Source organism: Giraffa tippelskirchi, chromosome 6, assembly GCF_054371585.1.
Source record: "Giraffa tippelskirchi isolate mGirTip1 chromosome 6, T2T-mGirTip1v1.2.pri, whole genome shotgun sequence".
In the NCBI taxonomy this organism is placed as follows: Eukaryota; Metazoa; Chordata; class Mammalia; order Artiodactyla; family Giraffidae; genus Giraffa; species Giraffa tippelskirchi.
The window spans coordinates 54,132,229-54,147,830 of record NC_137280.1 but is presented as its reverse complement, the minus strand read 5'-3'; the positions used below and the strand labels follow the sequence as shown (position 1 = coordinate 54,147,830).

The 15,602-nt window shown below is 45.4% G+C and overlaps 1 long non-coding RNA gene across 1 annotated transcript in view; it reads left to right on the top strand.

The window, feature by feature from the left end:
• The window catches only part of LOC145511552 (uncharacterized), a 21,939-nt gene extending 6,337 nt beyond the window's left edge, over positions 1–15,602 (top strand). Inside the window, exons 2-8 of the long non-coding RNA XR_014057940.1 lie at positions 1,968–2,020; positions 6,107–6,241; positions 9,701–9,794; positions 11,092–11,286; positions 12,496–12,560; positions 13,908–14,100; positions 15,333–15,602. This is a non-coding gene — a long non-coding RNA (uncharacterized LOC145511552). The remainder of the gene's footprint in view (positions 1–1,967; positions 2,021–6,106; positions 6,242–9,700; positions 9,795–11,091; positions 11,287–12,495; positions 12,561–13,907; positions 14,101–15,332) is intronic.

The following is a 15,602-nucleotide window of genomic DNA, read 5'->3' as shown; positions in this document are numbered from 1 at the left end:
GTGCCAGGGATGAACAGGGTCTCGTCCTGTGCAGAGTGGTCTGGTACTGAAGCCTGTCATCTTCCCATTGTATCAGGCTGTTCTAGGTTTCACGGCTTTAACTAGCAAGGTGACATATACATTTGCGTTAACTGTTTTTATAACATGCTTTTTTCTTTTCTAAGGGCAGTTTAGGCAGGTCTTTTGGAAACAACATAATTATTACAATCAGAGGAAGGGGTGAGGACACTCAAGGTCTGAAAATGGAAGATGTGGAGGAAACTAGCGGTCAGTGCTTTCTTAGGTTCACAGTTCTAACATGTGTCAGATACCATTCTTCCTTTCTCTCATGTCAGTTATCAGCTACCACTATGCTATTATTGAGAGTCCCTTGGACAGCAAGGAGATCAAACCAGTCAATCCTAAAGGAAATCAACTCTGAATATTCATTGGAAGGACTGATGCTGAAGCTCCAATACTTGGGCCACCTGATGCAAAGTGCTGGCTCACTGGAAAAGACCCTGATGCTGGCAAAGATTAAGGGCAGGAGGAGAAGGGGGAGACAGAGGATGAGATGGTTGGATGGCATCACTGACTCAATGGATATGAGTTTGAGCAAACTCCAGGTGATAGTGGAGGACAGAGGAGCCTAGTGTGTGGTAGTCCATGGGGTCACAAAGAGCTGGACACAACTTAATGCCTGAACACCCACACGTGTTATTATTTTCAATAATCACTCTTTTCCTCAAGACATCTTCGGATCATGATGTTCATGTCTCAGAAAAATTTATACTAGAAAGTATTATTTCCCGCTGTAAGTTGGTTTTTCACTCAAATCAGTCAGTTGCGAGTGGAGTTGGGTTCTGTAAATGAGCTGACATATTTCCAGGTGACTCAGTCTGGGAAACCAACACTGAGGACAAGAGAAATGGTGCTGTCGAGTCCGCCACCCCCAGCCGGGCTGTGGGCTTCCTGCTGAGTTAGAGCTGGAGGAGGCAACACAGTGTGAGTGTCCTTTGAGAAAGAACATCACTGGTGACCATCACACGAAGTACGCAGATAATTCCATCAGGGGCCAAAGGCAGCTGCTCCTGGCCTGAAGAAAGAAAGGGACCATCATAAATTGTTCTAGAGATAATGTTCTAATTAGAGAAAACTATTCCTACTTTCATCTCCAGGGGGATGCTGTATTTCTGAAGCCACATATTTTCATCCTACCATTTCACAAGAAAAAATGAGTAAGCTGTGGATCTATTATTGAGTTAGGAATACAAATAATGGACTTCCCTGACAGCTCAGTTGGTAAAGTATCCACCTGCAATGCAGGAGACCCTGGTTCGATCCCTGGGTTGGGAAGATTCCCTGGAGAAGGGAAAGGCTACCCACTCCAGTATTCTGGCCTAGGAAATTCCATAGACTGTATAGTCCATGGGGTTGCAAAGAGTTGGATACGACTGAGTCAATTTCACTTTCACTTTTCATGTCAAAGAGAAGTAAACTTGAACAAAGGAGCTGCAGGTAGAAACAAAAAATTGCAGCTTAAAAATTCAGCAAATGAACATTGAACTCTCTGTGTATAATTAAAAATTATACCACTTAGAAACTAATTACAAAAACAAATTGCACCTGAATCTTTTGTGTCCAATTATATGATTTAGTACAGAAGATTTTTAAAAATCACTGCTTATTGTTATCCATGCATCAAATGTTAATCCCCCCCAATGGTATTTTTAAGGGTCCATGTTTATTGTTGCAGAGAAATAATGAAGGTTGTTGTAATTAACTGTCTCATGACTCAAAAACTCTGAGTAATGTAAGCACTTGCTGATATACGAGACACAGAATACATAGTGTCTTTAAAAATACTTCCAGTTTAAAATAATTTGATAATCAGTGGTAAATGAAAGCAAGTGCCTAGGAAGAAAATTTCTGGAACTATCATGGGCAAAACTAAGTACAACTCATAATTGTTAAACTTCTGTTCACAGAGTTTTTTGGAAGGAGATTCATGACTTAAAGAAGCTAATTCATGATGATGCTGGTAAATATATAAATTAAAGTGTGTGTGTGTGTGTGTGTGTGTGTGTGTGTGTGTTGGTCACTCAGTTGTGTCTGATTCTTTGTGACCCCATAGGCTGTAGCCCATCAGGGTCCTCTGTCCATGGAATTCTCTAGGCAAGAACACTGGAGTGGGTAGTCATTCCCTTCTCCAGGGGATCTTCCCAACCCAGGAATCAAATCTGGGTGTCCTGCATTGCAGGTGGATTCTTTACCATCTGAGCTACCAGGGAAGCCCCATTAAAGTATAAGAACTATGTGCTAAGTCATTTTAGTTGCATCCGACTCTTTGCATCCTATGGATTGTAGCCTGCCAGGCTCCTCTGTCCATGGGATTTCCTAAGCAAGAATACTGGAGTGCATTGCCATTTCCTTCTCCAGGGGATCTTCACGACCCAGGGATTGAACCCATGTCTCTTATATCTCCTGCATTGGCAGGCAGATTCTTTACCACTAGTGCCACCTGAGAAGATTGTAATACTTAAGGTAACAACACCTATTTCACTAGCTTCATTTGGAGGCCCAAGGTAGCTTATATCTCCGTGACAACCATTCAGGTAAAAATGTACTGATGAGATCAGAAATTCTAAGAGTTGACAAGACTTCTCCTTTTTCCTTATTCCCCTCCAATGCAGGTATCAATTCTATGACATTCCTGTAGTTTTCTTTGGTGAAAAAAAAATCTGGCAACATATTAATTTTGAATCAAGCTGGGGATATTGTCTTGTTTTATCAAAATGACTGTTGAATTTTTAAATTTGATTTTTCCCAGAGACAAGATGCTGAAATCTAGGGTTTGCTTGCAGTCAACATTTCCAGTTAAATCGATGGGGAATGAAGCACACTGGTTGTGAGATGTCTCATCATTTGACGTCTAGATGGTCTTAGGAAGGAGTCGGAGGCCTATTGGTTGACAGTGAGATGTTACTGAGTAGAGTTACTAGGAAACAGAAGATGTGAGTTCTAGTTTCAGCCCCATTGCTCATCTGCTGAGGGATTTTGGGTATCAGTTGGCATTATTTAAGCCTTATTTCTTTTGTCCTTAAAGACCACAGTGATGTCTGTTTTGGTGAATAATGCTTCAGCATGGGTAGCATGTGACTGTTTTTAAAAACGGTCCAGGTTGGGATCAAATATGTGTATTTTACACAATTCATAATATCACTCTTATAATTCTTATAGGTATACAGTGGACAGTGCTTTGTTGCAGGGTAAAATTTGGACAAGAGGTCTCTGAAGGATAACGTCATAAATGTGGAATGAGCATCTTTAGAAGGAAGTGAACTCCCTCTGGGAGGCTGAGGGACTGGGCACCTGGATGATACAAACAGCTGTTTCATTCTTCCCTACAACCCGGCCTGGACTTGCCATGGTGCCTGGTACCTAGTGCAGTGTTAGTAAGGATCTGTTCAACAAGTGGACCAATATGGCACGATGTTTTCTGTGACGTGCCTGATCATCTGGGGACCCCAGGTCCCTCCGGATCCCCTCAGTTTGCACCTGTTCTGGGACAGTGGGTTTTCTGAGCCTGTACCTTGCCTTGGGCAGACATGCTTATTGTGTTGTCTTTCCTTTTATCTACAATTTACTACCGGAAATTATGGGAAGGCTTTTATTTGATTTTATAGATGGTCAAGCACATGTGGTTTCTGTTCTTAACTCTCCCACTGGACCTGGGACCAAGGATAAATCATTTAACCTGGCAGCACTGCAACTTTCTCGTCTTAAAAATGGAAATGTGCTAAATGGTCTTCACACTCGGAACTTCTGGCTCTTGTATCTTGTCACTATGAGAAATTCCCCTAAATCATTCCTGTCCCATCACAGTGTTTGATTACTCAAGTGATGACATGGAAATGAAAGACCATGTTTCTTTTTTGCCTTTACAATGACTAATGACTCTTTGGGACTTCCTAGGTGGTTCAGTGGTAAAGAACCCACTTGCCAATGCAGGAGACACAGGTTCAATTCCTGGGTTGGGAAGATCTCCTGGAGAAGGAAATGGCAACTAGCTTCAGCATACTTGCCTGGAGAATCCCATGGACAGAGAAGCTTGGCAGGCTACAGTCCATGGGGTTGGAAAGAGTTGAACACGACTGAGTTACTGACCAGCAACAATAACAACAACAACAACTCTGTGATACTTTCTGAAAGCCCGAAGGAAGTACCATGGGGATAATATTTGGGGTTTTCTCTTACTTGCAAGCTGGTTTTCTCACTCTACATCATCAGTCATTGAGATTTCAGGAAAGGCGACAGGCAGATGCTCCTTTAGGAGCTCGGGGGACATTGTGACAAAGAATCTTCTCAATAGCCTCCTTCTGGCTTGTGCTTGTGGGAGGGGAGGCTGGCAGCTGGAAGCCCCTGAGTGCTGCATTAATCCCATGCTGAGCCCACAGTGTAGAAACAAGGGGGTGCTGGGTGGATGAAAGCGAAGCTGAAAGCCAAACTCTTAGCCCATTTATCCGCTGGGAACTGGAGGTGTCCTGGGAGCATCCTGCAGCCACATCAGAGTAAAGAAAGTAGCTGCTCGGCATACCTAGACACAAGCATCTAATTTTAGTGTTTTGACCTTGGGTGGCCTGGAAGGGTCTTGGAGTTCTCGCGTACCCAGAAGACCAACAAGGTGGCTGATGTTGAAGCACTAGGTGAGCACCCAAGAGGCTCGCATAGAGTGTCATGACCCCACTATCAAGGGCTGCAGGGCACATGGAATGGGATGCCCAGTGCCCATGAGAACCATTGCAGGGTGGTGTCAGCACCAGAAAGATGTCAGACTGACAAAGAGAGCCCAACCTTGAGATGCCCAGGGGTGGGGGGTGGGGGAAGGTGTGCAGGAGCAGATGTGAGAAGTGTGAGCATTTACCAGAATCTGTATCCTCTCTCCACTCCTATGGAGGTCAGCAAGGGTCCAGACAGCACAGCTGGGCCTGTTGATCCCCAGACCTAAGCCCATGGCCACCATTGCCCAGAAGTGCCTACTTCTCCCCAGCCAGGTGCCCTTGGGGCAGGACAAGCTGGGGAAGGAAGGAGGTCCTGGGAAACCTTTTTGTTGTTGTTGTTTAGTCACTCAATTGTGTCTGACTCTTTGCAACCCTATGGTCTGCAGCTCGCCAGGTTCTCTGTCCATGGGATTCTCCAGGCAAGAATTCTGGAGTGGGTTGCCATGCCCTTCTCCAGGGGATCTTCCAGACCCAGGGATTGAACCTGGGTCTTCTGCATTAGCAGGCAGATTCTCTACCGCTGAGCCACCTGGGTTGTCTTAAGGCATCGCTATTGTGTGAAGTGGCAGGTTTACCAGGCCTTTCCCCTGCTCGCCATCGAGTGGGTTAACGGGGTGGATGGAGAGTAAGAAAGATCAACAACAGAAAATGAACACGGCAGATGCTGGTTGCTCACCTCATTGGAAGGTAGCTCAGTTCAGTCCAAGCACGGAAGGGCTCCGAGGGGCAGCCGGCCCACCCTTACCTGTCCTGCCCAGAGTCTGGGCTGTGCCTTCCTCTGGCCCAGCCCCATCCATGTCGGGAAGGGCACAAGTCACCGTGCTTCTGGGGCCAGCAGTGCACAGAGAGGGTGGGGGCTGTGTGTGAAAACAGGCTTCCGTACCCCCGTCAAGTGTCTAGTAAGGCCCCCATTTGAGAAGCTGTTTTCCTTAAAGTTGCACAAAATAAGAGAAAAAGGCCACCCTGAGGGTTACTGCGTTCTGTTTCGGATATGCAGCAGATGGTCGGACACTAACGTTCACGTACATTTCCCTGCATGGAAATGGAAAAGGGTGATAGATCCGTCGACGATCTGCTACCAGTAGGAATCTTTATTATAAAAAAATTCCAAAACGTAATTAATGAAGCAGAAAGGGTCACTTTGATCCTTGTCACAACTGCTATGCCAGGAACTGGCCTTGGAGATCTCACGTAGGGAAAAGACCTTCTACAAGGAGTTGGGGGAGAGACGCGAGGAGGGGGAAAGAAAGCAGCTTTTGAAATTCCCCAGTGCTGGAATATGTCCTTGGCGCAGCCTAGTGTTCTCACAATAAAAAGAATAACTGTCCTCCTCTTTTTCCCATGAGGCAAAACAGATGCCGTCTCGGTGACGAGATGCTCACTCTTGAGCCCAGCAGCCACTTCTACAGCCAAACAGCTCAGCAGTAATCTCTTCCCAGGCCAGCCATCCTGCGAGATGGGGACAGTGCACCCTGAAGCAGGTGATTGGCTGGCCTTGGAGGGCCTGGGAGTGGGGTGGAGAGGGAGATGGAGGGGAGAGATGCTGGCTCATCCTCCTCCCTCCCCACCTGACCTCATGCAATAGAACTGGACATGGGGACACGGCATTTGGACTGGGGTTCTCAGAGAAGAAAGGAAAGTCAGAAGGACACAAGTGTGCAGCTGAGTCTAGCTCATCCTGGGGAATCCATCCTTCTCCTTTGATGGATCAGAAGCTGAGCAGGATCGCCCCAGGCATGAAATGTGTGAAGGCATCTTAATTCTGTCATCTCTCCTGTCAGCAGTCACCTCCTTGAATCTTCTGCTCCCCGCACCCCAGTGTTGAAGACTTCTTTGCATTAGGAATCCATGCTAAGTAGCATTGACATCTATACACTACCATGTGTGAAATAGATCTCTAGTGGGAAGCTGCTGTGTAGAACAGGGAGCTCAGCTCTGTGCTCTATGATGACCTAGAGGGGCAGGAAATGAGAGGTGAAGGGAGGCTCAAGAGGTAGGGGATATATGTATATACTTACGGCTGATTCGAGTTGTTGGATGGCAGAAAAATATCACAACATTGGAAAGTAATTATCCTGCAGTTAAAAAAAAAAGAGGAATCCATACTGAGAAGTTGAAGAGCTGGTTTGACAGATTAGATGTCGAGGATATTTTGGTTCAATTGGAGGATTCTCAGGAGAACAGCCTAACCCCAGGGTGTGGATCCTGGGCTTAGGGACAGGGGGCGGGTCTGTGCAGTCCCTGTGATTTGCAATCAGGGTGGGTTGGACTGGAGGAGACCCCATCTCTGAGGATCACCCTTACTACAGTCTGGAATGGTCTGAGAGGAGAGGAAGGTACATAGGGAGTGGGGTCATGCTGCTCCCAGGGCATCTAACACGTCCAAGAAGGTGAATCTGCACCAAACTGTAAACAATGAGGAAAATGTTCCTTCTTCCCTTTTCCACAGAAACCAGAATCATGACAGGGGACCTTGTGCAGAAAATGCCACTGCTGTCTCCCCATAGGCAGGTCACTCGCATAACCACCAGAGTCAGATTCCTGCACCTCCACACTACTGACATTTGGGCTTGGATGCTTCTTCATTGTTGGCTGCCCTGTGCAACACACAATGTTTAGAAGTTCCCCAGGCCTCTACTGTGGATGGTGACTGCAGTCATGAAATTAAAAGACATTTGCTCCTTGGAAGAAAAGCTATGACAACCTGGACAGTGAATTATTAACAAAAAGGAGAGACATCACTTTGCCGACAAAGTCCATATAGCCAAAGCTATGGTTTTTCCAGTAGTCACGTACGGATATGAGAGTTGGACCATATCTTCGGCTGAGCGCCGAAGGATTGACACTTTCAGACTGTGGTGCTGGAGAAGACTCTCAAGAGTCCCTTGGACTGCAAGGAGATCAGATCCATCAATCCTAAAGGGAATCAATCCTGAATATTCATTGGAAGGACTGATGCTGAAGCTAAAGCTCCAATACTTTGGCCATCTGATGTGAACAGCCGACTTATTGGAAAAGTCCCTGATGCTGGGAAAGATTGAGGGCAGGAGGAGAAGGGAATGACAGAGGATGAGATGGTTGGATGGCATCACCGACTCAATGGACATGAGTTTGAGCAAGCTCCAGGAGATAGTGCAGGACAGGGAAGCCTGGTGTGCTGCGGTCCATGGGGTCGCAGAGAATCGGACATGACTGAGTGACTGAACAATAACAAAACAACAACAGATCTCTACCCACTAGATATGGTGTTTGCCTTCAACCAGTCCCTCTCCCAATGTTGCCAAATGTCCCCTGGGCTGAGAACGCTGCTGGAGTCACACGATGACTCGAACAGCTAAGTCCTTAACCTCTCAGGTACTTGGTTTTCCCGTCTGTGCGATGGGCATCACAGGACTGCAATGAGGCTCATAGAACACATTGCAGGCTTAGTGTGGTGCCAGGCATGCAGGGCGCTCAGCGAAGTTTCGCTGGGACCCACAGTTGCAGCGTGAGGATTTCAGACACTGCCTTCTCTGTCTGCTGGGGCAGTTTCACTTGTGACCCCAGAGAAGAGAAATATGGAATCCCTGGGCTCGAGGTCCATGGGCTTCACAAAGTCCAGGAGTGTTTTCTGAGGACCAGGGTGCTGAATCCACGCCTTCCCCCTCCACACCCCAGCAGTGATGTGGGCCTCAAATAGTATCACCACCAGGGCCAGGAAATACTCAGTTTCTAGATCGCCAGGGAAAACCTCAACTCAAAAAGAAAAAAAGAAAAGAAATGCCCCAGAAAACTTAATTAGAGATCATATCATATGGCAGAGAATGTGTTAATTCTGGAGATGGAGACGTGCAGATGGAGGTACCAAGCCTTTGACACTGACTGGGTGCGTGGCACCTCCAAGTGCAAGGAAATTAACCTTACATCTGTCACAGAAATGAATCTGCCCACCGTGAGGTCTTCATGGGGTGGTTTATTACCCATGGACTTAACCTCAGACTGTTCCAACTTTAGGCCTTCCCAGTGGGTATAGAATCTGCTTGCAATGTAGGAGATGAAGGCAGACACAAGTTTGATCCCTGGGTTGGGAAGATTCCCTGGAGGAGGGCATGGCTACCCACCCCAGTATTCTTACCTGGAGAATTCCATGGACAGAGGAGCCTGGAGGGCTACAGTCCATGGGATGGAAAGAGTTGGACACAACTGAAGCGACTAAGCACACACACATGTTCAGCCTTTAAGATAAAATTTCAGCTGGGAGATGAGAATACACAGGAGACAGAGGAGCATCTCTGCAAAGAAAGAACTCAGATGTGGCCCAGATGTGGTGAGGATGACTAGGTGACCGTGAGGAGCTCAGGAAAGGGGACCCATTAAGTCTCCGGGTTTCTGGGGAGGTGGCAGCTCAGGGACTCCTGTACAAAGTTGCTTCAAGAGTGCTGGCATGACCCGGGTCATTTCCCTTCTTGTCCTCAAAGATAGGCAGGGGCCTGTAGTGGGGCTGCCCCTATGCCCTGCGGGGCTCGGTGACCATGGCAGCTGGTGAGAGCAAGGCGACCAATTGATCAAGGGTTTGCTTGATTGGTTCATGTAGGGATTATTCTGCACATTTCACCACTTTGGCCGCAGATAGACTAAGTATTGCTCCAGGGATGCCCATCCTGTGTGTGTGTGTGTGTTTGCGCGCGTGCGCGCGCTCAGTTGCTCAGTTGTGTCCGACTCTTTTCAACCCCATGGACTGTAGTCCACCAGGCTCCTCTATCCATGGGATTTCCCAGGCAAGAATACTGGAGTGGGTTGCCATTTTCCTCCTTCGGGCAAGCTTCCCCACCCAGGGATTGAACCCACATCTGCTGGATCTCCTGCATTGCAGGTGGATTCTCTACCCGCTGAAGCCCTGCCTGTCCTGTGGGTTTAGAGGAAGAGCCGGTCACTTGGAAGTGACTTCCCACCTTGCCCAGCAGGTGGATCGCTGCCAGCTGTGGAGCAGTGACAGAGCTGTGGCCCCTCTGCTCTGAGGACACATCCGCCTCATCCTTGGCCTCCCCCCACCCTGTGAGCCTCGCACCTCCTGTACCAGCTGCATCTCCAAGGAGTGCTCCTCTCCTCTGCACAATTCCTCTCCTCTGTCTAGACATATTCCTCACATCCAGACAAAGACCAGATTCCCCAGGAAGGCTTTGTGAGCCACGCCGGTCTAGGATAACTTCCTCCTTCTGATGGCCTGCTCATTCTGTGCAGTTTTACCACAAACTTGCCTTTATCGTGGTTATCAGAAACCACATTTATCTCATCTTATATCTTTCTGTGTAGAATGCAAGCACTGTGCTGTACACTTTCTTAGATGCTCCTGGACCAGATCAGCATATGGAAGGGGCTCAGTGTTGGCTGTTTTGTAAAATGGTCTTTCTGAGATTCTGGGAGAGCATTTTGTATACCCACTGTCTCCCGCTCTAATCACCCCATGGCCAGGTCTCAGAAAATCAGGGAGACCTCTAGGTCCTAGAGCCTACTGAAATGATTGAAAACAGCCAATCCAGAGCCTGTTTCTTCTGCCTCATCTGTTTCTCCCTGTGGAAACCGTGATAAAGGCTTTTGTCCAGTTTCCCTCTCCCTCTCTCTGCCTCTTACCCCTCCTGGTGGCCCCCCACAGCATGGCGGCCCCTCCTCTTGGGATATGTGAGTATAACACCCTCTCTTCTATTTTTTTGCATTTATTAAAAGTAGTTTGCTCAATGGTGAAGAAAGGGAGACAAAAATTATCTAATCACCATTGTAAAATGACAAACATGACAGATGAACTTCTTACTACCTTCCTTCATGTTTTTCTACAGACTACCCTCTCCCGCCCCCATATCATGACTCTTTTAAGACTGATGGAATGCACACTCATGTATCCCTAGTCAACAAACTTAGCCAAGCCTGGAAACATAGACTTGGTGATTGTGAGGTTAAAAAAAGAAAATTAGTTTTTAAAACAAAATAATAACTTGTAGTGTTTTCTTGATCTAACGTCTCTTAGAGTCCAAACCTCATATTACCTCACAGATAGATTAACACCATCTCCTATTTTACAAAGGAACACACTGTCTTCTTGATGGCAGTTATATCCATTTGCTTTGCTATACCTGAATAATGGTAAAAACCTGTGCTTTAGAACAGTGTAGAGCTCCTGACCCAGAAAGAAAGCTGGGAATGGAGGAACTAACACAGCTCCTCGCTGGGAACTTCACTCATACCAAGCACGGCTGCCAGGGCTTCCTATGGGCTAGTTCTGTCAGCTTTCTCCTAACTCCTGTGTGAATAAGGACCCTTTTTTAATGTTGTCCTCTGATTGCTTCAATTTTCATAGTGCAGTTGGAAGCAAAATCATAATCAAGAGTGAGAATGCAAGAGGAGATGATGGAAGTTTGAGGAGAAATGAAAAAAAGTTAAATGAACTTTTAGAAGAGTAGAAAATGAAAGGCTACTGAAATGTAGAGTGGTAGCAAGAGAGCATCAGGAGAGTGAGGTTTATGATCATGAATTCAAAGTGATACTAATCAAGGTAATTGTGTGGATTTTGGGGGGTTTTTGGGGATTTTATTTAAAAAATTTTTACTTTGTATTGTATTTTTGTATTGGGGTAAATTAATTGTATAGCCAATTAAGAGAAAAATGTGGTGATAGTTTCAGGAGGACAGTGAAGGGACTCAGGCATACCCATACATGTATCCATTCTCCCCAGAAGTCCCCTCCCATCCAGGCTGCCACATAACACTGAGCAGAGTCTCTGAGCTGTACAGTAGGTCTTTGTTGGTTATCCATCCTAAATATAGTGGTGTGTACGTGTCCATCCTAAACTCCCAACTATCCCTTCCTCCTGGCAACCATAATACAGATACTTTTCAAATGAGCAAAGTGGCTGGGATCAGAGAAGGTAAGTAATCTTCCCAGTGTAACATACTGAGAGTGGAAGAGAAGCCAGAAAAGATGGTCCATGTTTTCTGAAAGGCAGGAGGGTGGGAGGGATGGCTGTGGGCTGACTTCAAATTGCAGTTTTGTATCGAATATTTATGAGAAGAATGGAAATCGCTGTAGCATCTCCCAGTGGTGGCTGCAGATAAGCTGTCTGGTTTCTGCACATGAAAGGGCTCTGCCCCAGGAGGTTTTCTTTTTTTTTTTTTTTTTTTAAATAAACAGTAGTGAAAACGGATGGATTGCCTGAACTTCCATCAAAAATCTTCTTCTTATCAACTGAGGCCAGGGCCAAGTTTCACAAACCCTTATCCATCTCAGACTCCTGTTGTCTGAGCCCCGACACCTCAGGAGATAACTCCAAGGACTGAATCACAGCCAGTTGTTTCCTGAGCAAGTTTCATATTGTTTCTCTGACTTCTGTTGCTTCAGAGCTCCATGGAATGAGGACCACAGATCCGCTCTGCAGTTCAAAGTCCTCTGTTAGACCTTCTCAGTTAGAGGAAGCCAAGAGCTAACCTTCTCCTAGAGTGAACTCCATAAAGTCTAGCTTTTCTTTGTTGTTTGTAAGTCGTGTCATGAACATTTTTATGAGTGCTAAATATAAAACATGCAGAATTAACAATTTTGAGATTACTTCAGATTCTACCCCTAGGCTCTCAGAATAAAGTCTGAGAAGCAAAGGACCAGATTAAAGTACTAAACCGTGGAATCTGCTCTCACACATCATTCAATTATCCTTGGAAATTGGTTTCATCCTAACATTCTCTGTAAAAACATTTTTTTTTTTTTCATGTAGGTCACCAAGAAGGTGGAATCCATTTTGTGGAGACAGATACTTTTAATCAAAAACTGTAAGGCACCGTGAGTGATCAGATAACTGATTGCAATTCTCTGAATAGATTTTGGACACGAGGTTTTAAAAGCCTAATAAGAGGCTTGAATTAAACTATTTTCTACTTCTTCGTCATTGTAGTTGAGTCTCTAACTCTATGTAAGCTGTCACTGCAATAAAATTCTCCCTAAACGATTAGAACACTTGGTTGATTCCAAATGACTAATTATTATCATTGTTATTGGAGAGCATAAAGGATTTTCTGCCTTAAAATAAGCCATTGCTAAGTTTGCAGTTCAGATGGGATGGCTCACAGTCATTAAGAAGCAGGTGAGCACAGGAGATAAATCACTTGTTAAAAAGGGACTATTTTTGCCCTTATCTTGGCTTCATCTGGTAGACAGTACTATTTAGGGTTGCATATTAGTGGTTGAGTTGCAAGTGGAAGTTGGGCTTAATTTCCGTTACCAGTTCAGCTGGCCAAGCCATTAGCCTGGCATTTTGAAGCCTGCGTGTCAGAAACTGCAGTCATCACCCATAAGAACAGTGTGACTTCCAAGTCTAAAATGATAAAGATTCTGTGATATTGACCGGGTGCCGTGGAGGAAGGCGGATTAAGTCAACAGGTTTCTGCCTCCTCACAGCTGCCTGAGTCTCTGGGAAGATGCTATTTGAATGGATTTATGCTTTTAAACATCTTTGATGGTTTTCATGAGGTGGGCTTGGCAAATAGATTTTTGTTTGTTTCTTTTCTGCCCTCTGGGTAAAGATTTTTTATAGTTTTTGAATCATTCTGTTTTGTGACTGTTGCCTTTGTTAGCAGAGAGAAAGTTCATAGATAATAGGTACCCTAAACATTTTCTCCATTCTCAATTGGCATTTTGTTGTAATTTTGTGTTTTGTATTGAGTTTTAAGTGACAGTGCTATTATGTAAGTTAGTAAGTGTTTAACAGTGATCAAGAACTAAGATTCAAACTCAACAAGATAGAATTGTTATGTGAAATTCAAGTCATAGCTATTTTCCATTTCAATACTCATCTCCTGGTAAGAGATGATAAAACACACGAAATGTTTCAGCAACCCAGGAGGCTATATTTCTCACCTTTTGTTTTTTATAGGGCTGTTTTATTTATAAGTAATCAAAGGAGACTACCTATTATCACAGGGAGGTATGAATAGATTATCAAATCTTTTTTGGAGTACAAACTTGGAACTAATAATGAGGCATCCGCTGGTATAGAGATGTGTATTTAAGAAAGAAAAATGTAAAGGAGAATGACTTCTAATTAGAAGTTACCACTTACCCAACAAAAAAGAGAAGAGTCATCCAACATCATCTCACACTTGATTTCTATTATTTTGCACACAAATCCAGGGAAGCAGATGAAATTTATACAATGAGGAAAGCAGGCAGAGGAAGTGGATTGGAACGGTGACCACAGCTGCAGTCCTGTGGGCGCCATACGACGGTGAGTGCCGGCAGACCCCGACAGAAGGTGCTGAACTCCTCGGATCAAATTAAGAGAAGAGAAAACTGCTTTGGAGTCTCAGAAAACCTGGCTTTGAATGTAGGTGCTACTACTTGTGAATTATATAAATTTGAGCAAGTTACTTCTTTGGAGACTCTGTTACCTCATCTATGAACTGGGCGCAAACAATATGTTTCTGAAGATTTTTGGAGAATCAAATTAAGTATTAATAATATTTGTGATGGGCTTTCCAGGTGGCACTAGTGGTAAAGAACTTGTCTGCCAAGGCAGGAGATGTAAGAGACGTGGGTTTGGTCTCTGGGTTAGGAAGATTCCCTGGAGGAAGACATGGAAACCCATTCCAGTATTCTTGCCTGGAGAATCCCATGGACAGAGGAGCCTGGCAGACGATGGTCCATAGGGTGGCAAAGAATCAGACGTGACTGAAGTTACTGAGCACAGCACACACTCAATGTCTGTGACACCCATACCTTGGTTCGTGACATACATCGGGGTCACAGCCATCAGGGATGGTCATCGTGCAACCACACCAGCTCCTGAGGAGTAAACCCTGACACCAACCTTGGTGCTGCTGGAGGAAAAGTGTCTCTGCACCTCCAAAACCAAACATCCCCAAGCTTTAAAACTTTCTTTACATTACTCAATCTAATAGTTATAATCAGTTATAACTGATATTTGAGATATGTAATTGAAATATTCCAAAATCTTAAATTATATTGGTGTTGAAAGAAAAAAAACCAATAGTGAGAGTAACAACAACAAAAAATAACAGGTGAGCACTAGCCTTTGGTTAACTCTGGTAAACTTTACAGAGTATCGGTGAGATTGGACTTTAGTATTTTAAAAAGATTATTGTTGAAGTATAATTGCTTTGCACTGTTGTATTGGTTTCTGCTGTACAGCTAAAGGAATCAGCCATATATATACATGTGTGTGCTCAGTCAGTCATGTCTGTCTCTGTGACCCCACAGACTGTAGCCTGCCAGGCTCCTCTGTCCATGGAATTCTCCAGGCAAGAATTCTAGAGTGGGTTGGCATTCCTCCCTCCAGGGGATCTTCCCTACCCAGGGATCGAACCATGTCTCCTGCTTTGCAGGCCGACTGTTTACCATCTGAGCCACTAGGGAAGCCCTAAGAGGCAGGAGTCAGACCTGAATAAAAGACAGAGAAGCCAGGAAAGCAGAGATCAAAATTCTACCTTTCTGGCTTATCAAAGCAGGATGAGAGAAGGGGGGCTTATGTTCTTTCCTCCCCTCTGAACAGATTCCGTGCCCGGTATTACTCGCCCTCCCCTGTCCTTCTCTTTCAAGGTCCAAACGCCTCAGACGGTCCACCCTCTCGAGTCCCTGGAGGGGGATGTCAGCCGGGAGCGAGTGCGCTCAGCATCTCGCGAAGACGGGAGGAGGCGGCCTGTGTCGCCCCCTAGCGGACGCCCCGCCCCGTACCGGTGGCAACCCCGCCGGACTGTTGTCTGTGTGTGTCCTTGTTCAATTTTCATTCTGATTGACTGAGCAAGGCTCAGGGTGGCCCACAGGAAACGGGAGTTTATTTTTGCGCTATAAACTGCTCTCTTAGTTCGA